The 22938-nt window shown below is 46.7% G+C and overlaps 1 protein-coding gene across 9 annotated transcripts in view; it reads left to right on the top strand.

Moving 5' to 3' along the window:
- Positions 1 to 22938, top strand: part of DLGAP2 (DLG associated protein 2) — a 911233-nt gene that overhangs the window by 507329 nt on the left and 380966 nt on the right. The window contains exon 1 of one of the 9 annotated variants that reach the window (XM_083177376.1): positions 20332 to 20354. The exons of the other annotated variants lie outside the window; for them this stretch is intronic. The gene's annotated coding sequence lies outside the window, so the exon portion shown is untranslated. Of the gene's footprint in view, positions 1 to 20331; positions 20355 to 22938 lie in introns of those variants that run through there. 9 annotated transcript variants of the gene reach the window in all.

Genomic DNA, 22938 nt, shown 5'->3' with positions numbered 1-22938 from the left:
GGTATCCATGGTTCAGAATGTGGAGGAGAGCTGACCAACTATCATTAAGGTTCCCAGCGGAAACCGGTGATGGCTAGCACACCACCAGTTACAGTAAAATTGCAGTCTCTCCCCTTCTCCAGCACCGCGCAGCCCGGCTGAGCTGCAAGCCCGTGCAGACTGGAGGAGGATAATGGCACTAGTCAGAGCAGTACCTTACAGGCCAAGATGGCCGCGGGTTCTTCCGTGCCCCAGCGAAGTACGGCTTGGCTATGCTGTCTCCGGGCGTCAGAGTGCGCCGAGATGTAAGAGATAAAGATCTGGAGTATGCGGAGGCTACAGGCAGCGAAAGGCTGGCAAGGCAAAGCAGGGGTTTGAGCACTGGGAGCTCCGGAGTTCGGCACACAGGGGATTCGGGATGCCACAGCAGGGCAGTACACTGCCAGTAATCCCAGTTGGTCCCAGGAGGAGTTCAGCAGACAGTCACAACCCCAAGCGCCTCAACCCAGGGGGACGCGCGGGCAAGATGGCGCCGGCACTCCCTGCGCGGACAGCGGCAGCGCGTCTCAAGCGAGGCCGCTTCCCGCCCACACCGCTCAACTTCACAGAGGGCAACCAGCGCCTGTCACTCGGCCCGCTGCAGCACCCGGGAGAGAGGCGCAGAGGCAGACTCACAGCAGGATCTCAGCAGCACAGTAGGAGTTCGGCGGTGGCCACGGCTCAGCGCAGCTGCAGGCCTCAGCTACTGATCCACACTCTCCGGCAGACAAGCGATTCAGGGGACACTCCAGCAGAGAAGCAGGGTGGTAAGTGGGATATTCCACACCCGTTGTGGAAGTCAGGGTCCCCAGCGGCAGCAGAGCAGGATGGGTATTAAGGATAAATGCAGGGAGCACACAAGTTCTGCTGCCTACTCCGTTCACGGCCAAGCCACGCCCTGATGCAATCTAGTTTTAAAAGTATGTGCAGCACATACTTTTTGTTGTTTGCAATATGCAATGCATTGGAGCACGCATCACCTCGCAAAGCAGGATCGCTCCATGTGTAGGCACCACTATATAATCATTTGCCCATTTATGATTGAAGAGGCATACAACATTTGCAGTCTATGCAAAGTGTACATACGCCAGTTGTATCTTTTCACCTACTGTAATATAGGGTTGTGCAAGTGTGCACTGATGATGATGATGAATATCAAACCAAGGGCCTGATTCTGGTTCAATTGCAAAACCAAATTCGCCCTCTAAGAGACAAAATCATGTGCACTGCAGGGGGGCTGATGTAACCTGTGCAGAGAGAGTTAGATTTGGGTGGGGTGTGTACTTCAAACATATCTTTTTGCACTGTTAAAATAAAGTAGCCAGTATATACTCTGCCCAGAAACAAAATAATACCCAAATCTAATAAAATAACTAACATGTTACCTGCATGTTACCTGTCCATCTGCCTTACCTGCAGTGCATATGGTTTTGTCCATTAAAGATAGAATGTGCTTTTGCAAGTGAACCAGAATCAGGCACCAAGTGTATTGGTAAGGGGCGAATGCACCACAGGATACATAAAACCATGGCCATTGAGTAAAAGTGGAGACATGGCCAAATTAGTGATGTATGTCACTCCACATGCACAAAATATTTTTTAAAAGCACTATCCTTTGAGGTAATGGGAAGGGGCAAATGTATTCACCCGCGGAGCGCACTGTACTGTGGTGTGGGGGTAGTTGGTAAGCTCTGCTTAGCATAGATGCTGCTGTTCAACTACATTGAAGCCACATACCCTCTTCAGAGTCCAACATTGCCACGTTGTCACTTTATACACCTTCATACAACAGCAACTACAGTATATCTCTGTCTGGGTTCGTGTCATTCAGTGGAGGGATTCAAATAAATTATCAACAGGTTCTAGGTCCTAATGCCCATTGCACATAAAGCCGCAAGCCATAATGCCAATTACACATAAGGCCATAATGCCCATTACATATTTGAAACATAAGTGCCACTTACCTACATGCTCATTGCTAGGGGGGTTTTGCTCGATGCCAGGGGCTTCATGCTCGATTCCAGGGGCTTCATGCTCGATCCCAGGGGCTTCATGCTGGAATTCACGGGGGCTTCATGCTCGTTGTCAAGGGGGAATACATGCTGGTTGCCAAGGGGAAGTACATTGCTCGTTGCCAAGGGGGAGTGAAATGCTGCCACATCTTACTGCTGCGGAGGCTCACAAGGTACTGTAAGCAGCTGTGACCGCCGGGCAGAGAGTTGCGTGCTGTCCGGCTGTAAACTGAAAGCAGGTCCGTGGCTATTTTGAATTCTCCCACTGGACCGTGAGCCAGTAGGAGCTTGCGGCCCGGCAGCCAATATGGAGCCACAACTGCTGCTCATTATTGGCTGCTGGACCGCAAGCTCCTATTGGCTGGTGGTCCAGCAGTAGCATTCAAAATAGCCGCGTACAGTGGTTGACCTGCTTTGTGTATACAGCTGGGCAGCACGGAGCTCTCTACCTGGCTGTCACAGCTGCTTACAGTATGAGTGTCTGCGGCGCTCCTTCGCAAACGGTTTGCATAACCGATCGTACATTAGGTATTGGTTCTGCAGAACCGGTGAGAATCGGCTGAATCCCACCTCTGGTGCCTTTGGCATATTTATTATGGAGCAGCACGTGCGGTGTGGACCTCCTGAATCCAGGGGCCTATGTGCAGCACAAAGGGCCAGATTCTCTAAGCTTCAAAAGTGATAAAATGGAGAGTGATAAACAGCCAGCCAATCAGCTCCTACCTGCCATGTCACAGACTGTGTTTGAAAAATGTCAGGCAAGAGCTGATTGGCTGGCTGTTTATCACTCTCCATTTTATCACTTTTGAAGCTTAGAGAATCTGGTCCACAGACTGCACCCTTTTCCCGAATACTTATCCCGTCGGAATCCAGCACCAGTGCCAGCAGCTCTGCAGAAATAATTGGGAAGATGGAACAAAGGCACAGGAGCATTAGAGTCTGAGCACAGAGGAGGCTACACACGTACTGCATCCTCTCTTAAAACCCCCCTGGTCCACGTTTACTAGTTAGGCTGAAATCCATTCCAGTTTAAAATGTTTTCTTTAATATGCCTTTAATAAGGCAGGAAATCACACATATTTTGAGTTCTGATAATCTTCTGAAACTTTTGCTAATGCATTTGTGAATGTTGCTAGTAGTTGTACTAAATAACACAATCTGTACTTAAGGGAATGATTTCAGTGGTTATGAGAAATTTTAGGTTAATTGAATTTAGATAAGAAAAGGAAAACGTATTTACAGGCTCCAGAAAGTCTCTGGGAGATTCTAATTTGCCATTTTTAGCTTTGTTCAATAAAGCACTGACCTATTTGTCTTGCTGTGGTGGCTCTGGCAAATGTAACAATTACACCATGGGGGTGGAGGGAGAAGTAGACGGAGAATGATCTTTAAAGAACAGTATGCTTTTGTTTGTATTCTTTTATTGTGATCTTGCCCTTTTAAGCATCTTAGAATGTTTTGCTCATAAGATATAACTCTAAAAGCTGCAGTGGTTGTAGACATTGTGCACACTTTGTAAATGCATGCTATAAATGTATCTCTATTTTACAGTGAGCAATACTGTATCAATGCAATACAATATATCGGTGTGACAATACTGTATCAATGCAATACAATATACCGGCGTGACAATCCCGATATCGCTTACAATGCCAGTGCCAGAAACTGTTGCCATTCAAATTGCAAGTATGCCAGGGAGAGTTATGATTATTCAATAAGAACAGTGAGTTAGGGTTGAGAACTTGGGGAGGGGGTTGGTTAGGCACTGAGAGCGGCTGGATATGGTTAGGCTGCAGGGGGAAGGGTTAGCTTTAGGCTGCAGGTAGAGAGTTTGGGGGGAATGGTACAGTAGCATACTTACTTAAAAGGTGTCAGGATCATAACCATTGTGTCCCAGTGGCTGTTGACCTAGACATTGTCTACCATTTATACCGTAACCAACCAATCGTACCCCCCATACAGACAGCTACAGATCAGAATCGTGTAGTTGGGCAATCTATTTGGCGATAGACCTTGCATTAGCAAGTGCAGAAGGGTGATGGAGTGCTTGTGGATGCCATGCTGCATTCGGCAGGAGGGCATCTTTAGCAATGTCTTCTAGTTGACCCTGCAGCAGTGCCGACCCGAAGACATTGCTACAGGAGCATGCAAGTCGGGCATATACTCTGCCTTATATGTCTGCACAGTGGAACACATATGCGAGAACCATTATGCTATCAGCTCATATAGATATTTGATGGCACATGCATCAAGGCACAAATCCATTGTAGCGACTAAATGTGACTAATAATGGTGGGAACTGTGACAAAGCAACAATGCCCTGTCACTGATGGGAGCCACGCCCCCCAGACAGGAGACTTTGGGGGCGCCTGCTTGAGCATGGCTGCTATAGAAGCTACTTTTACACTGAGCAAAATGCTGAGGATGGAGGAGAACAGGAAGATTCTCTTCTATGCTTCTATTCTCCAAGGAGGCTTGTTTCATGTCATTACGCCATCCTGGTGTTTTACAGTAATTCTATTTCCAAACTATAGTAAATGGAGCCAACCAGAGTTTAATAAATGGATCACTTTCCTCATAGTGGAGTGCGATGAAACGAAAATAGATGAAACGAAAAGGACAGGAAGAGAAATGATAGATCCCTCTGCGGAAACCCTCTTTATTGGACAAACCTTTGATAACCCCTTACATTCCAAGAAATAGGTGAAGAGGGGATTATAGCAAAATGTACGGATCACTAGGCGCTGTTTAAGGCTGCTGTTCATAAGAGGTGTTCCATGCCTCCATCTTTTCTACTGAAAAAGGGATTATAATAGCATAATAAATAGAGCCATAAGGACCTTATTCAGAAGCACCGACATTGCTGCTGTTGGTGGAGTTGATCGACTGTCTGTAACTATGTATGCACAGAGGAGCTTTGACATTGGGACAGACAGTATCAGAAATAAGGCGGCTGTCGCATAGTGTCATGGGTGTGGCACTGACAGCAGCTGTGTTCTCAAACGCCTAGCCGAAGCCACAAGGGCTATTGGGGTAGATGTATAAAGTATGGTAAGGGAGGAGAAGTGGCCCATGGCAACCAATCAGCACTGAAGTAACATCTGTAAAATGCATAATATAAAATTATACAGAGCATCTGATTGGTTGCCATGGGCCACTTTTCCTCTGGCTCATTTCTCCTCCCTTATTACTGCTTCATACATCTACCCCATAGTCAGTTGGAGAATGGACGTCTCAGGGAAGGCTTTACAAGCATTTGCATTTTATCACAGCTGTGGCGCAAGAGTGTACGCAGCTGCGGATCACCTGCGCCTTTGCCGACCCAATATAAAAATGGTCAAGCATCAGAGCAGATTACATATTCTTTTCCTATAGTTCGTGCTGAAATTTGTAAATGCTTCCTACCGCAGCGTCTTATTTTATTTATGACTATAAGAGCTATGTTCACAGAGGCTTGGATCAGGTGACATAACACGTGGTCAGAATTATTATCTGCTCTTTTGCTTTTATTTGATTTCATATGGTTTCATACATAGTTTACACTAAGGGCCTTATTCAGATCTGACCGCAGTACAAATTTGTTCGGAAAATGGGCAAAACCATGTGCACTGCAGGTGGGGCAGATGTAACAGAAATATCATTGTACAGGGCCCCAAGATTTCTGTTGCCGGCCCTGCCTGCACCTAATGTCTCCTGTCTGTCTCCCCCTCCTTCTAGATTGTAAGCTCCTTAGAGCAGGGCCCTCTCCCCTCCTGTTCTCACAGCACCCTTCTTGCATTTCAACTACAGCTCTCTTACTCGCCTACAATCTATACCTGCATCTCGTCTCACTCACGTCCCTATATCTCAGCTGTATTGTGCACTAAGATTTGTGCTGTTAATTGTGCTCTGTTTTTGTTTTTCTGTTGCTGTTTTTGTCTAGTTCTGTGTACCTTGTACTGTTCTAATGTGTTCTATATGTACAGCGCTGCGTACCACTTGTGGCACCTTATGAATAAAAATATAATAATAATAACTGCTAGTCAATTTATTGGTTTAAAATAAATGATAATGTAAATACATTTGGAGCAATTCAATTAAAATGTATTAAAATATACACGCATACTGTATACATAAATATATTTATATAAGGTGATGTGTGTGTATGTGTGTGTTGGCGGAGGGGGGGGGGGGTTTACCAATATTTAACTTGCCTCCGGGCAACTGGGACAGACTTATGCCACTGACTGGAGCAATTCAGCATTGAACATTGGGCCTAATTCAGACTTGAGGCCAGATGCACCAAGCTTCAAAAAGTGATAAAGTGGAGAGTAATGAACAAACATCCAATCAGCTCCTTTCAATTTTTTAACCCCAGCAGGGCCGTAACTAGGGGGGGCTGGGGGGGTCACGCGCACCGGGCGCTGGAGGGGAGGGAGGGGGCGCTGTCAGGGGCAGCACTGCAGCTTTACTAGTGTACGGACTCCTATGTGCCCTGAACCGCTTAGCCGTACAGCCCAAACACAAATGACCCCCTTACTGGCTTGGACCCCCACGTGAGCCGCCCGCACGTCCATGTTGCTGACGCCAGCGTCGACCCCCACGCTCTGATTCACTGACAGCCTGTCAGTCATTCCGCCTCAGCCAGTCACCGCGGCGCACTGGGAGAAGGAGGAGGGACAGCACAGGTAGCTGTATTATGTGCTCGTCCACTCCCCTCCTGCTCTAGCAGCGACGTGGGTGGGCGGGGCTGCAACAGCATCAGTGCATCACCTGTGAAGCTGTGGCGTGCTGGGCTGGGGGTCAGGGTGGGCTACATATTGCTCCGTGGCTGGCTGGGCATGCAGGCTGCGCAGGGAAGCCTAGCAAGAGGCGGGATTCTGGCCAGCATGTCCCTGTCAGTGTGCAGCAAGCCTCCTACTTGGAGGAGAAGAAAGGAGGATCTCTGCTTTCCTGTGCAGCACAGTACTAAACCTTGCTGCCATTCGCAAGTAAGGAATCCTGTTCCTTTTACATTAGAAGTTTAGCCTCTATGATCTCAACCCCCCCTCTCTCTCTCCCCCTCTCTCTCTCCCCCCTCTCTCTCTCTTCCCCCCTCTCTATCTCCCCCACAAACTACTTTGTATCATTCAGGGACAGTGTTCTATCCAGTGGCAGCAGCAATTAACCATTGTTTATAATGTGTACTGGGGGGCATAACGGTGTGTGCTATAATGTGTACTGGGCATTACGGTTTGTGGTATAATGTATTCTGGGCATTACGGTGTGTGCTGGAATGTGTACTGGGCATAACGGTGTGTACTGGGCATTACGGTTTGTGGTGTAATGTATTCTGGGCATTACGGTGTGTGCTATAATGTGTACTGGGCATTACGGTGTGTGCTATAATGTGAATTGATACTACTATGTGACCACACAACTCTTCCCCCCTAAAAAAAAAAAAACATGCCCTAAATTTCCCTTTCCCTTTCCCTGTTTTCAGGTTCATATAGTTTCTAGTATATATGTATCTTGATGCAAGTGGAACAATTGATGTTTTTCTTTCTGTGCAAAACCAAAAAAAATTTATATATATTTTTTTTTGTGTGTGTGTGGGGGGGGGGGGCACTAAATGAATGTCTTGCCCCGGGCACCAGAAACCATAGTTTCGGCCCTGACCCCAGTCTGTAACATAGCAGTTAGGAGTTGATTGACTGGTTGTTCATGACCCTCTACTTTATCGCTTTATGAAGCTCAGTGCATCCTTCCCTTGACCTTAAAGCACATTTTTTTGAAAATGGACAAAACCATGTTGCCCTGCAGGTGGGGCAAATGTTACATGTGCAGAGAATTAGATTTGGGTGAGTTATTTTGTTTCTGTGCTGGGTAAATACTGGCTGTTTTTTCTTTTACACTGACACTTAGATTTGACCTAAATCTAAATCTCTTCACGTGTTACATTTGCCCCACCTGCAGCGCAACATGGTTTTGTCCATTTGAAAACAAATGTGCTTTGCAATCAAGTCTACGGAGTTGTACGGAGACAGCAGACCCTGCAATCTTCATCACCACTGCTTTGGTAGTAGTATAAGAGGCAGGTACTTGTGTAGTTTCTACGCTTGCCACAAACTATGTTAAAAAAAGTAACTTAACTCCATGCCAACATGGATAGTTCATACCCCCACTATCCATGTTGGCATGGAGTTGATTTTAAACTGGCGCTGTGAAACTACACAAGTACCAAGAGGCACTTCTGAGTCTGACTTGGCAGTGCTAGGGTACCATGGAGAACTGGGTTTCACACATGCATCCAAAGCTCCCAATTTCAATGGAGCTAAAGGTATAGCTCCCCATAGTTTCTGGACCACAATAGTAAGGAATGGTGGCCAGGAAACTAGTGGCATCTGAAGATAGCACTGGCAAGTTCTGGAATTTGGTTCCCCCCCCCCCCCTTTTTAAGATATTCAGGGATAATGAATACAGTATACCCCTATGAGAGTTGGCCTATTCAATCAACCTTGCATAGGGTAACAGAAACACTAGGTGAAAATCTCCCAGTCTGCCCACTCCTCACTGATAGCCAGTCATTAGTGTGATTACAGTAATGATGCCTACCTTGAAGCATCACTCATAGCAGATATCCATTTATGTGGGATTGTGGTGCAGTATTACTAGTACTATTACAGCAAGTGTTAAAATCGTCCCTAGTTCTCTGTACAGTTACCATGGCTACCTCAAATGAAGGAAATGATAAAAAAAACCCTTTATTTGTTTTTAGCACTAAATGAATACAATTTTCTTTTCTTACAACGAATAACCGAAATTATGCCTTATGGGGTTTTTTCTGGTCAAGTTCCATATACTAATTGTTAATAAAAATGGGATCTAATTTGTAGAATTTAAATGTGGTATTTTCATATAAACATATTATACTGCTGATGGGTAAGGACTGTGTTTTAGACCATATATACCAGAAAATATATTCAGAAATTCCATTTTCCCAGTTTCCATTCTATTGTCTTTGTTGTTCTGCAATCACATTATAGACAGAATGTTATCTGAAGCCTGGAATCATTTCTGACAGTGGATTCTGAGCAGAAGCACAACCATAACCTTAGTTTCCACTTACTGTAACAAAATACTATATACAGTGAACATATAGCATAGTCTCTATTTGTATTAATCATTGTCGCCATGAATTTATGTACACAAAAGCATTGTATAATTCCACAATGGTAAATTTATTTCAGAAGTGTTTTCTAAAGGGCTAGTTGTCATGATTATGGCCCTTATTCTGATTGACGCGGACTTTACCGCATACTTTCGGATCGCGTGTTTACGGCGTCTGCGCATGCGTGGAGAACGCAACGCGCATGTGCCACGCCTTGACTCGGTACCAGTTCGGCCAGATCCCGTCCAGAACTGTTCACCGCTATCATTCGGGAAATAGGGGCGTATTATGGGCGTCATGCGGAATGACACATGGGCGTAGTTTCAAAGTGGGCAAAACGGGGCGGAAACATGGGCGGACACGGGGGAGTACACTTATGTTGGGGGGCGTACATTCGGAAACCACTCCGAATGCACGCGATCAAAAAGGGCAGAAATGTGCGGTGTCCACAAGTGTACTATTGCTTTGCGGACACCACTCGTTCATGCGCTAGGCGAACGTACGCCTAATGACTACAACCATTAACACCTGAACCCAATAGAATCTACTCCTTTACTCATTACTCACTAATAGGACGCTTGTCAGTGCTTTAATTGAAACCATTGCTGCTTCAAGGAAACCTTACTAGTCCCCCACATATGCTGTACTTGTCAGACACTTTCAAACTGCTAACAATGGACATGACAGAATATTAATCCTAGCAATACACATGTGTATTTGACATGTACTCATGAAACCACACATTTTGGGTAAAGTAAACACATTTATTTATATTCATGTCACAGTCAATGCCAGTGTGATGCAATGACCATAAAATAATACATACAAACAATAAACAACATGGCAGGAATGCCGCAAAATAAATAATAATACAAAACAAATATAATTGCACACAGATGGACTCCAGCACCTCCTATGTGCCACTGCACATGCAGCCAGTGGGAAATGAGGAGGCTGCTGGCCCTTCTACAGCAGGGCAAGCTGCACCTGACCATTCTACAGCAGGGCACCCTACACCTGGCCCTTCTGCAGCAGGCCAACCTGCAGCTGGCTCATATGCACCATCAGCAGAATCATTTGGAACACAACCGGGGACTTCACAAGATAGTACCATGGCCATCACTTCAAGTACAGCTGACAGTAATGGCAGGCAAAAGAGGGCAACAGGGGAACCACAAAGGACATATGAAGCAAGGGCTCAGCTGGTTACCCTCAGCACGTGATTGGACACAAGAAGCTGACACACACAGCACAATGGAAGATTTGGGAACACATAACGGCGGAGATTAATGCAGCCACAAGTTCATTTCCGACCACGTTTGGCCTTGGTAGGCTCCTTGGCCTGTGCAGCAGCTCTTCGGGGACGGCCAGATGCTGGGGCAGGTGGAGCAGATGATGTGGAGGGGTTGGCTGGTCTACCCCTCCTGCCAGCAGGGAGTGTTGCCGCTGGTAATGCACCAGAAACGGATGCCATTAGGACCCTGTTGCTGGTAACCAGCTCCACCATAAGCTCATTATGGTGGAGGAGGAGATCATTTTGGCGGGTGGCTTGCTCGGCCAGCACCTGAGCACTTGCAGCCATGGCCTGCATGCTCGCAGCCATGGACTGCTGGGTGCTGACCAAGCTCGCCAGGATCTCCTCGGTCCTACGCACCCGTTCTGATGCCAAGTCTCCCTGCTGGTTGATGTCCCCAAGCACCTCGGCCAAGGCGGCCAAATCGGCTTGGCCCGATGCCTGCTGCTGCACAGGCCTACCTCTGGGGCCAGGTGGCACGGACTCCTCCACCTCCTGAACAGAGTCGTCACCAAGCGGTGGGGTGTCTGTGGGAAAAGATAAACACAATTAGGAGACATTCTACGATAATTACTTGCACAAGTTTATGGCATGACCAATATTTACCTTCCAGAAAAGACGCAAACACTTCAGCTGGGGCCTCGCTATCCATCGTGCTCACCCCCCTGATCTCCTCAACTGATATACAGCTCTCGGCCATCACCTCCAGGGGGGTGAGCTCTAGCCCTGATGGCATGGGGCCGGCCCCAGATGTCTGGCTGTGGTCCCACCGCTTGGTCATCTTCCTTTTTCAGGTTGGTTTTGAAGTCCTGCCACCTGCAATGTAAGTTGACATATTAATACATGTCACTCCCAATGTTAGCTGTTGCAGCCATTGCTCTGTGCTACATATTACAACATGTGATTAATGTCCCATATATAATATTACATGCAACTATGATATCAACCGTTACAATACACATTCACAATCACCCTACTCTAACTCTCAACGAAATAACATGGCAATAATGTATGTGTATCGTAACAACCTCACGGCCCATTTGCTAAATGCATCTAAGCATCAATTCAATCATTACTTGGCTATTACTGGCCACATGTATCACAAAACAACTTGCCTCTTCTTCACATGGTCCGTCTCACGAACTTGTGGCGCTACTTCATTAATCTCTGCCGTTATCTGTTCCCAAATCTTCCATCTGCGTGTGTGTGTCAGCTTCTCGGATGGACACTCTATCCAATCACGTGCTCGGGGAACCAGGATGGCCAGCTCCTGTGCTTCATATGCCTTATTTTTTTTGGGTGGTTCCGCTGTTGCACTGGCTCGCCCCTTGCCACGTCCCTGGCCACGCCCCCTGGCACCAGTCGCTGCACTTGAAGTGCTGGCCATGGTACTACCTTGTGAAGTCCCCTGTTGTGTTCCAAACAATTCTGCTGATGGTGGATATGAGCCAGCTGCAGGTTGGCCTGCTGCAGAAGGGCCCGGTGTAGGTTGCCCTGCTGTAGAATGGTCAGGTGCAGGTTCCCCTGCTGTAGAAGGGGCAGCAGCCTCCTCATTACCCACTGGCCGCATGTGCAGTGGCACATAGGTGGTGCTGGAGTCCATCTGGTCAAATAGTTGCTGCAGCACTGGGTCCACCTCTGGTTGGGATCCAGACATGTTAGCAACAACATTGTCACCTTCTAATACACCTTTATATACTGTTTGTGTAATCTGTTTGGCGGACATCAGCGGCAGCTGCGTTCCGTGCGTGAGCGTACGTCGCTGTTTTTTCGCGCCGCATACGGTGGCGGAAATTCCATTGTGTAAAACCTGGCGAAAGTTCTACATGAAATACTGGTCACCAATGCTAACATTGCATAGAATCTTCTGATACACCTGTGACTATTGCACAATACACATGCTATTTGCTAGCATGACATGACATTTCATTCATGACTACTGTGGTATTGTGGCGTTTTAGTGCAAGCTAAAAGTAGCCCAATCCCTTAGAGAATCCAGCCCACAAGTCATGCAATACTCATCTCTACTGTTATAGACCACACATGTGAGAGCCCTATAAATAGTGACTTCCTGCTAGAATCATTTGTCTCCAGATCTGGACTTGTCAGGGTCTAAGGTAAGCTCTTCCATGCTCCTTGTAGATATGATATCCATTAACAATGTAAGTGTATGCATGTATGCACCATTGCCTCACTGACTACAGATTGTTGGGCCAGCAAAGTGCGTGTATCATTATTGCAACATGTCACATGTTCACTATTTCACTCACAGGTATTAAACATGTGTGGGTTCATCTATTGCAGGACAACATGTCCCAGCAATAGATGAAATGTCTCATAGTACATGATGTCGGCAAAAAATGCTGACACCTTTATATGTGTGTTTTGGACGGTGTGTATTGAGTTCATATTATTGTGTCATCATTAGAGAGTCAAATGGATCTGCGGGATTTCACGGGGCGGCCATCTATTGTACGTATTGAAGGCTACAAATCTATTTGTAGTGGGATATGGCCATTATGTGCATAGGTGCATCAGTATTTATGTTCATTTCTTTATAGGTTGCAGAAGCTATTATGCGCTACATGGAGAGGAGGCTAAGGGCACTTGCGGCTCTCCCCACTCGTCGCCCAAGGAGGCCAGGACGTGCTAGAATCTATCGCACACGGGTGACTCTGTTTGCTATGCCCGATGATGAGGTACTTACTAGGTACCGGTTACCGCCACATGTAATTCTGGATCTGCTCACCTTAATTCAGAGCGATCTGGACCCTCTACACGCGATCACGACAGCAATTCCGCCTCACACACAGCTGCTGGCGGTGTTGCATTTCTGCGCCTCAGGATCATTCCAACAAGTAGTGGCAGTACTTGCTGGAATATCTCAGCCGGCCTTCTGCCGAATCCTGAGGCGTGTGACGTCGGCCATGTTCAGGCGCAAGGGGCACTTCATGGCCATGACATTTGCCACCGAGACCCTGCGCAGAAGCCAGCAGGCCTTCCATCAAATTGCTGGCTTCCCTAATGTGATAGGGGCTGTGGATGGCACCCATGTACCATTTGTGCCTCCATCTCGAAGTGAGAAGATATATAGGAACCGCAAATTGTTCCACTCACTGAACGTGATGGTGGTATGTGGCCCATCCATGGAGATTCTCGCCTTCAACTCGAAGTTTCCCGGAAGTGCCCATGACTCTCATGTCATCCGACAAACCGGGATATGGCAAAGACTCCAAGAGCTGGAAGGCCGTGATGCGTGGGTTCTGGGTGACTCCGGTTACCCATGTACGCCCTGGCTACTTACGCCGTACAGCTACCCAGCACCGGGCCCACAGGAGGCATTCAATCGGGCGCATGTTGCCACCAGGCAAGTGGTGGAGCGCTCAATTGGCCTTTTAAAAGGTCGATTTAGAGTGCTCCACCGCACTGGTGGTGACTTACAATATGCGCCTGAAATGGTGTCGAGGATCGTGGGCCTGTGTATATTTTTCCACAACATTGCTGTGCGGCGTGAGATACCCTTTGATGAGTGGGAGGTACCATCTGAGCCGCAAGATCCGCCCATGCGCCCATCCCGCGCCCCTGAATGCCGGAGGGGATACCAGCTGCGGGACTCTGTGGCGCAAAGATACTTCAGGTACATGTTATCGAGTTGACAGAACACACCAATTATTGTACAAATCACCCCTTCAAATAAGTACAGTGTGTTAGTTGTCAGTGTTACAACACGAAAATTAGCCAGCCTGCCCTCCTAATGGCAAAGAAATAGGAGATATTTATCATATGTGCTTAGTTTTGGGGGAAGTTAAATATTGGTGCTAATTATTATACCTTGTTAAAGGGATCTTATGTGTTTGTTATATCTTCATTATTGTAGTTGATACTATCCCTGATGACTGGTGAGTACATTGATTTATTCTGTAATGTGTTTGGGATTTTTTCATGTGTTGATGTCTGATTTGTTTGCAGATATATATATATATATATATATATATATATATCTATATATATGATATTAGAATTTATTCACATGTTTCAACATTTCAAGGAGCAGGCAGCCAGGCAGCCAGGCAGGCAGGCAGGCAGGCAGGCAGGCAGGGCTGTTGTATAATGCTGGTCTCAGGATACCTGCAAGTGTGTGTATGTGTCTTTTACACATAAATGTACGCATACACATAGATGCATAGAGTAAATAATGCTAAGTACAGCTATGCGTTGCTAAGCTATAGCACGCGTTGCTTGGCGGAGCGAGGCGTCATTGGATTTGCTAAGTGCATACACACTGTGTTTTATATATATCAGATTTGTTCATTGCCATACATCAACACTACTGTTTTGAAGGCAAGCGAATTTGTCACCATTTGTGTTTGCGCAGAGACGCTGTTCATGTAAAGATGAACAATAAAGTTATTAACACAAATAACTGTGATCAACCAATGCCACCACCTGATTGGTTGATAGATGCCATTGTCAACATGGCGGAGACACGAAGGGCAGAACCCTTCACACATGCGGAGCTGAGGGTTCTTGTCTCCGTCATGGAGACAAGGCTGGGCCGTGCAGGGCCCTTTATCACAAACCGGCATAAGCGGAGGGCCTATGCTGCGGCAGGGCGCCGAATTTACGCCCGCACTCGGTTGCGGAGGTCCCTCGGGCAGCTGGAGAGGCGGTGGTCGGACCTCCGCAGGCGCCAGCCCCAGCTGCTCCAGCAACTCAGGGGCGAAATTGCTGATTGTGAGTATTTTAGCTATGAAATTTCGCACTTACAACATAGCATATATAAACAATAAAATGTGTCTCATGATAAGTGGGTGTCCATGGGTTTAAAAGTCCATAGACTGTTATGTGTGCTTCTTCCTGGTTAACATGCAGTCATGTGGCTTTTATATGTAATGCCATAGCATTGAGGATTCTGATGCATACAATGTGCCAGATCTAATATGTGTTACACATTGACAAATGCCTGGGTTGTAATGTGTGAACAAATTACTACCAATCACATAATAATTTAAATGTCACAATTTGGAATCCATTAACAGTAAGGAGCTACTTTCCTGCATCGTTTGCCATCATTATCACCCTTCCATGTATGTCTTGTTATGGATTAATACATGTGCCCCAATGACCCCACATTGACCATGATGTTTTTTTCTACCACACAGCACGAGCCCAAGCACGACAGGCCCGTGAAGAGGCGGAGGCAGCCCTGGGACAGGAGGAGGCCCAAGACCCGGAGGAGGAGGTGGCGGCAAGGGTGGAGGAGGAGGAAGTGGAGGAGGAGGAGATGGTGGTGGAGGAGGAGGAGGTGCGTGAGGAGGTGGTGGAGGAGGATGTGGTTGCGGAGTTGGTTGCGGAGGAGGAGGTGTTGGTGGCGGAGGAGGAGGTGGAGGAGGAGGTGGTGGTGGAGGAGGAGGAGGAGGAGGAGGAGGTGCGTGAGGAGGTGGTGGAGGAGGATGTGGTTGCGGAGTTGGTTGCGGAGGAGGAGGTGTTGGTGGCGGAGGAGGAGGTGGAGGAGGAGGTGGTGGTGGTGGAGGAGGAGGAGGAGGAGGAGGTGGAGGAGGAGTTGGAGGAGGAGGTTGTTGTGGCAGAGGAGCTGGCGGAGGAGGGGCTGAGGAGGCCACGGTTGCCCCGGAGGAGTCGGATGACGATGGGGAGGAGGCGTGCCAGGCCCCGGAGTACCAGCAGATCGGTATGTTAACATAATGCATCATTCATGAAGTAGTTGTACTGGTATTTGTTATGTAGCACTGGTGATAAAAATTTTGTGTCCCATACTATTCATATAGACCCCAAAGTGGGTAGCTACAGATACAGGTACGGGTTAGATGGGGTTTCCAAGGCATCCCTTTCATCCAGGACACCTCTGAATTACACAGGTTTGTGGGATGGCTTGGAGCTCCATTTTGACTGCCACATAACCGTTGTAGTTAAACAGGATCCTGGAGTAAAGGGATGAGTGGATCATTTGTGGATTAAATTCACCTGCTGCAAGCGTTGATTATGACCCATCAAATAGTGGAATCTATATTGTTGGTGAATGTTATTTATAAACTATAGGATGTATGCTATAAATGGAGTATGGCCCGGCCTACCTTGGAATGGAGTCAGAAGTTGCCAGTGTCCCAGGAGCCTCCTCTACCTAAACACCCCCTGTAGTTCTGATTGTTTTTTTGCCCTCACAGAATTGTAGGTTGGTTTAGACAGAATTATGATTTTGAGGATGTGTACTGTGCATTCCTGACATTTGCATAACTCCCATGCCACGAACCATCACTGAACTTAGACTGAGCAGATTGTGACAAGTTCTTATTGACGGAGGCCATGACCTGCTTGTCATTGGTTAGTCATGGGTGGGTTGTGACTGAGAAGAAACAATATGACTGTTATGTCTTCTGCAGAGTAAAGGGTATAGGCCAAAAAAGACAGTATGTAGTCAATAAGTTAGCATGTATGTATATATGTATGTGTCATATCTATTTATCTATGTGTGTCTCTATCTCTCTACATCATGGGTCCTCAAACTGCGGCCCTCCAGATGTTGTGAAACTACAAATCCAGGCATGCCTTGCCACAGTTTTAACACTTCCTTATAGCAAAACTGTGGCAATGCATGCTGGGATTTGTAGTTTCACAACATCTGGAGGGCCGCAGTTTGAGGACTCATGCTCTACATAGATATATATATATATATATATACACACATGTCACCTAGCATTTGTGCAATTTATGTCGCAGTATGTGAAATGTATGCAAGAATAACATGACTAATTTTTGCCCCTTTGACATGCCCACAGATGACACCACACCGGCAGATGAGGGGGTGCGTGGGGCCCTCCTGCGAGTGGAGCACCATCTGCGGCTCCTTCAAGCAGACCTGCAGGACCTCAAAGACCTGCTTATTTAATTTATAATTTTATATTTTTTTATTTCTGTTAATTGTCTGTTTAAATAAATTCTTTATGCAAGTTTACAGTTGTTGGTTTTATTTGCACTTTAAATAGTATATGTGTAGATTGGTTATAATCTTTTACACAGGGTGTAATACAAACCATTGCACTTACATTGCTGTAAGGGTTTATGTGTGCAATGCATGTGTTAGGCATGCTTGTAAGGATATATTGGAATCTAATTGATTCCAATTCCAAATAAGCAGTTTTTTATGAGGATAGGTAATTGAATAAGTGGGTCATGTGATGTATAGCAGAAGATACTTCATAGTGGGTTGTTTGGCGTAAATACTCCGCTTACGTGCGGTAGCACCGCTTGGCTCCCGTTCGGATGCGGTATTCCCGAGCATACTCTGTAATACTCTGTAATACCGTGCCGAATCGGAGTGTTTCTCCCGCACACGCATGCTTTGTATGTCGTCCGTAAACACGCCCTGTTCTTAAAGAGTGAGTCCGTCCGAATGCGGAGGACACGTGGGCGTTTCTACGGACGATGGCCGCACGCGGCAAAACACCGTGGCGTGCGGACCGCACCGTAAGAATGCGGGAATATCCGCACCGATCAGAATAAGGGCTGTAATGCATATCAAGAGGAAGAGGAAGAGTAACCTTTTGTCTGAATGCACTACAGAAAAATATCTTTACTAGCATTATATAGTACATTGTATTCAGATTAATTAAGGTATTAATCCCCCCAATATTAGGCCTAATGTAATGCAGTGTTGGTTCATCGGCCGTGTGGGATACCTGCCGAACTCAGAGTTTTTTTTTTTTAAAGGGGCAATCTTTTACCAGGCAAAACCAAGCCTTGTAAAAGATTGCCCCTTTAAAAAAAAAAACTGTGAGTTTAGCCAGCATCCCTCATGGCCACCGGATTCGCACAGCATTAGATCTGGCCCATTATCTGTTAATTACATCCGCATTATACTATTCCTTGTGAGAAATCCCCAATACAATATGATCGCAGTGCCCCACATTCAAGATTTTCGCAATTTAATAAGAGTAAGTGAAGGAGTTTCTATGTAGATTTTTCATGTGATATGAAATGTCGACACCATGAAATCAAGGGCAGATTGGGCCACTGGGAAAGTTCTATATGTTTAAAACTCATCATAAAATCACAAACTATTAAATTTGTCCCATAGAGACCTATTTAGCAAAAGAACATTTCCATGTTTTTTTTTTTTTTTTTTGTTATGGCAATTGGTAAATGTTGAATGCAGAGTCTATCACATACTGTATAGGGGCTAATTCAGCCCCGTAGTCTGGGCTGTGAATTCCCAGCCCGAGCGATTATCAGAGAACCGTGCGTGCACATGGTCCACATTGCTCATTTGTGACTCCTCTGTGCTATCCCAGCCAGTGATGGATAGTCATTGCTGGCTGTTATGAAGTTGATTGACAGCCAGGAGGCATTTGTAGACTGCACCCCAGGCCATGGGGAGGGGGGGGGGGCACTGGCGGCAGCTGCGGCCTCCATCCCCACATGGCCATTGCAGTGTTGAGTAAGTCCAGCCTGGTGAGTGATTGTGTTTGTGTGTGTGTGTGGGGGGGGGGGGATTACAGTGGGTCGGCATTTACCTTATCGCTGGGCTCTGAAGATTCGCAGCCCAGCAATCAGGTCTGAATCAGGTCCATAGCTTTGTTGAAATATTTACTGCTCATATGCCCGTATAAGTTCAGCCAGTTCTAGACGTTAAGTGATTGCATAAGCAACCACTTTATTTTTAAGCCTTCATTGAAACTTGCTATTTTTGGAACCAGCGTGTCTACAAGAAAAAATCTAAATATGACACTAAGGGGGAATTAAATTGCTTGAGAAGGGGGCAAGTTGACTTCTATGCCATGAAGATAACCAGGACAGGGATGCCCCCAGGCTTACCCATCATGGTAAACAGGGGGCTGTGGGGTGAGAGCATCTGGGTCAGCATTAGTAGGAACATTTCCAGCGCACTTGACATTGCTCCCCACTTTCTCACAACCACCCGTACTGCTCCCATGAGACTAGGAGATTTATGATTTTATCTAAATAATGATGCCCGCATTTTCCCCTTTCTGTTCATTCCCTGCAAAAGCAGTGGCGGCAACAGCGGTGGTGGAGGGCACCGGCAGCCCGGACACAGCACTCCGCAGCAGCAGCAGTCATCGGCGGGCAGGGAGAGGGCTGAGATATTCAGGCGGTGGCAATAGCAGTGGTGGCAGGAGCTAGGAGCCGGATAACACACCCTAACAGGGCTGAGGTGCAACCAGGCGGACATTCTGGGAGCTCTGTATTGACCAGAGATCCCGGCAGCACTGCGACCCCAGGAGCAAGCAGCACCGCAGTCCGCTCAAGCCGAGTTGCTGTAGACCGGCGGGATGCTGCTTGCTGTGGGATGATGAGCCATGCAGCGCTCTGTGCAGCTGCACAGCTCGCCCCTCCATAAAAATGACCCTGCTGGCTGTCACCCTTAACAGGTGCCGCTCCTAGGCCCATGCCTCATGGGCCTAGTAGCAAATTTGGCCCTGCATTGTCCACTATTCCTATGCAGTGTATCCCAGATGGTTGCTGTGGATGGTTCTTCTGCGGGCAGTATGTGCTTCACGTTGATCTTTACATACAGGGTATACTTTACTACTACACAAGTGTCAGTTTTCCCATATATGCATTGGGGCCTTGTAAGGCTCACCTCCCACAAAATAGCATTCAAAGGTTGCCTCATCTGGCGCACTTGTGAATGGGATGAAAAATACATTGACCTGAGGGTTTTGTTGGAACCCTACTTTACACTGTAATGACCCCAGTTTGTATTATTTTTTCTAGGGGTAACCAATTCCACCTGGTGTAATACTACAGAGTGCACCCAAGATGGCTGCCTCACCTGGTACCTTGTGAGGAAGGAATACACAACACGTGGAAGTTATTACCCAAAATGCCTACACAAATCCTGCATTATGCTTACTGTGCGCTCAAGGTATTTTTATGCCTGTGCAGCTTGTTTCTTGCTTTATTACATAAATCTTCTGTATTATATGCGTTGTTTTAATGTCTATCAAGCGCCTTGAGTCCAGTTGGAGAAAGTGCGATATATAAATTATTAATATTTTATAATGTTGACACTGGCACATTGACTCACATTCCTTGTCCCATAAGGGATAGCCAGACCCACCTCAGCGCTGACGGGGCTCCGGAAAAAGGGTGCATGGTCAACAGGGTGTGTTCAATGGGAGGGGCATGGTCATGCCTCGTTTAAAAACTGTTTTTTTTACATGGGTGCAGGTCGCCGACTGGCATCCACTCTACGGAGGGAAGACAGGCTGGTGCTACAGCTGCTTCTCTCCCGTTTAGCACACAGAAATGAGCAGCGTGTGCTGAGCAGGGGAGAGAGGCTGTGCTGCAGCAGCCTGTCCTCTACGACCACTGCCCGGCTTCCTGCAGTGGGGGAATGAAATGTACCCCCCCCCCCCCACTCTTGACAGCAATAACTTTTGAGAAAGATCCCTCTGCCATAAAGTATGGTGAATGCCAGGCAGATTTTGCCAGGTGAATCTATTCAGCAGCAATTGTATCCCATAGGTGGTTGCTGTCTCTCAAGGAAGAAGATGAGAGACAGCAGCTGAATATTTAATGGAAGAGATATTGTAATATCTAGGGCCGGATTAACAATGGGCCTGATGGAGCTACAGTTCCAGACAAACAAACAGTTCCAGACAAAGCTGAGGGCCAGGGCTTTCCAATGAGCTCTGCCCCGCATTGCTAGCCCCCCGGGAACCAGAGATACTATCAGGCAAAGCTGGAACGTTTTCCCCATAGGATAACATGGGACCCGCTAATTCCGACCCTGACCCAGTTCCAACGGCTGCCAGTTCCCCCTCCGGCATCACAGAAGCTCTAGGCCTTCAATCTGATACCAGGCTGGTCCATATGGGTTCATTGGTTCTAGAGATATTGCGGGTAAACCGATTTTTTTCATTTCTGAAATGTAATTTCATGGCTGTTCATGTTGTTTGAGGACAGATTTCTCTGGAACTAAATGGCCCAGTTTCACTGGACCAAAATCATTCAAAGCCCACATGTAAATGGGTCAGAAGGTTCCAAAGATATAGCTGGTTGTTTAAAGGGGGAGGGGGGGGGGGGGTTCTCTCCCCCTCACACCAGAAAATGCAGGGACTAGGTTGGTGTAAAAGGGGCCAGCCCTGGAATGTCCCTGCATGATCCTGGGACCATATTCCTGGGTAAGTCCCTGCATTTTCTGGTATGAAAGGGGTATTATTTCAAATGGCTGGGACCTGCAGTGCTCTGAATACAGCCGGGCAGCCCCCTGCTCTCTGCCCGGCGGTCAATGGCTGTCATTTCTGCCTGGCGGAGGCTGTCCCCCAGTTACCGCAAGCATGTATTCCCCTCTAGCATGTAGCATGTAATCCCACATGGCAATGAGCATGGATTCCCTGGCAATGAGCATGTAGGTAAGCAGCACTTATGTAGCATAATTTTTATTAGGCATTACGATGTTTGGCATAATACGTAATGGGCATTATGGTGTGTGGTTTAACATGTAATGGGCATTATGGTGTAAATTTGTTATGCGCGCCTTTGCGTTTTGTGCATTATTGCTCAATCTGTTATGTATAGTGTGTATATTGGCTCAATCCATGTGGCAAAATGTGAATTTTGCATGAATCTGTGTGGCATAACGTGATTCAATCCGTGTGCCGTAGTGTGAATTTTGGCTCAGTCGGCATGAATTTTGGCTCATTCCATATGGCATAATGTGTAAGTGGCAAGTACAGTATAAGGGGGTTACTTTTGTGTTGCATGATTTGTATAAGGGGTATATGGTGTGGCAAACTTAGGTGACTGCATAAAAGGTGCTGAAATGTTGTCTACCAAGTTTCGGCTTTCAGTATTTTTTTTATGACTGGAGTGTCGCCTCACTTCCCAAGTATCTTAGGATATTGGCATCCTGCATTTTTCCTATGCCAGTCCCCTGCCTTTTCCAGGCATCATAGGCGAATCTAGGGGGTGGTCCGGGGGTGCACAGGACCACCCATTAGCCCATTTTTTTTTTTCATTTCTTAAATGTAATTTTACGGGACCAAAATCATTCAAAGCCAGCTCAAAAGTTCTTCAATATGATACTGGTCTCATGTAAATGGGTCAGTTGGTTCCGAAGATATAGCTGGTTGGTTAAAGGGAGGTAGGGAGAGGGGAGTGGTTTTCTCTCCCCCTCACACCAGAAAATGCAGGGACTAGGCTGGTGTATAAGGGGTCAGCTTGGGAATGTCCCTGCATGATCCTGGGACCATATTCCCGGGTAAATCCCTGCATTTTCTGTTGTGAAAGGGGTATTATTTCAGCACTTATGTGGCAAATATGTAATGGGCATTATGGTTTGTTATATAGTATGTAATGGGCATCATGATGTGTGGCACAATGTGTAATGGGCATTATGGTGTGTGGCCTTATGTGTAATTGGCATTACGGCGTGTGGCTTTATGTGTAATGGGTAATACAGAGTTTGCTAAAATGTGTAATGGGCATTACTGTGTATGGTCTAA

The sequence above is a fragment of the Crinia signifera genome, chromosome 3 (assembly GCF_055691185.1).
Source record: "Crinia signifera chromosome 3, ASM5569118v1, whole genome shotgun sequence".
NCBI classification, from domain to species: domain Eukaryota; kingdom Metazoa; phylum Chordata; class Amphibia; order Anura; family Myobatrachidae; genus Crinia; species Crinia signifera.
This window is presented reverse-complemented; position numbering and strand designations above follow the sequence as displayed.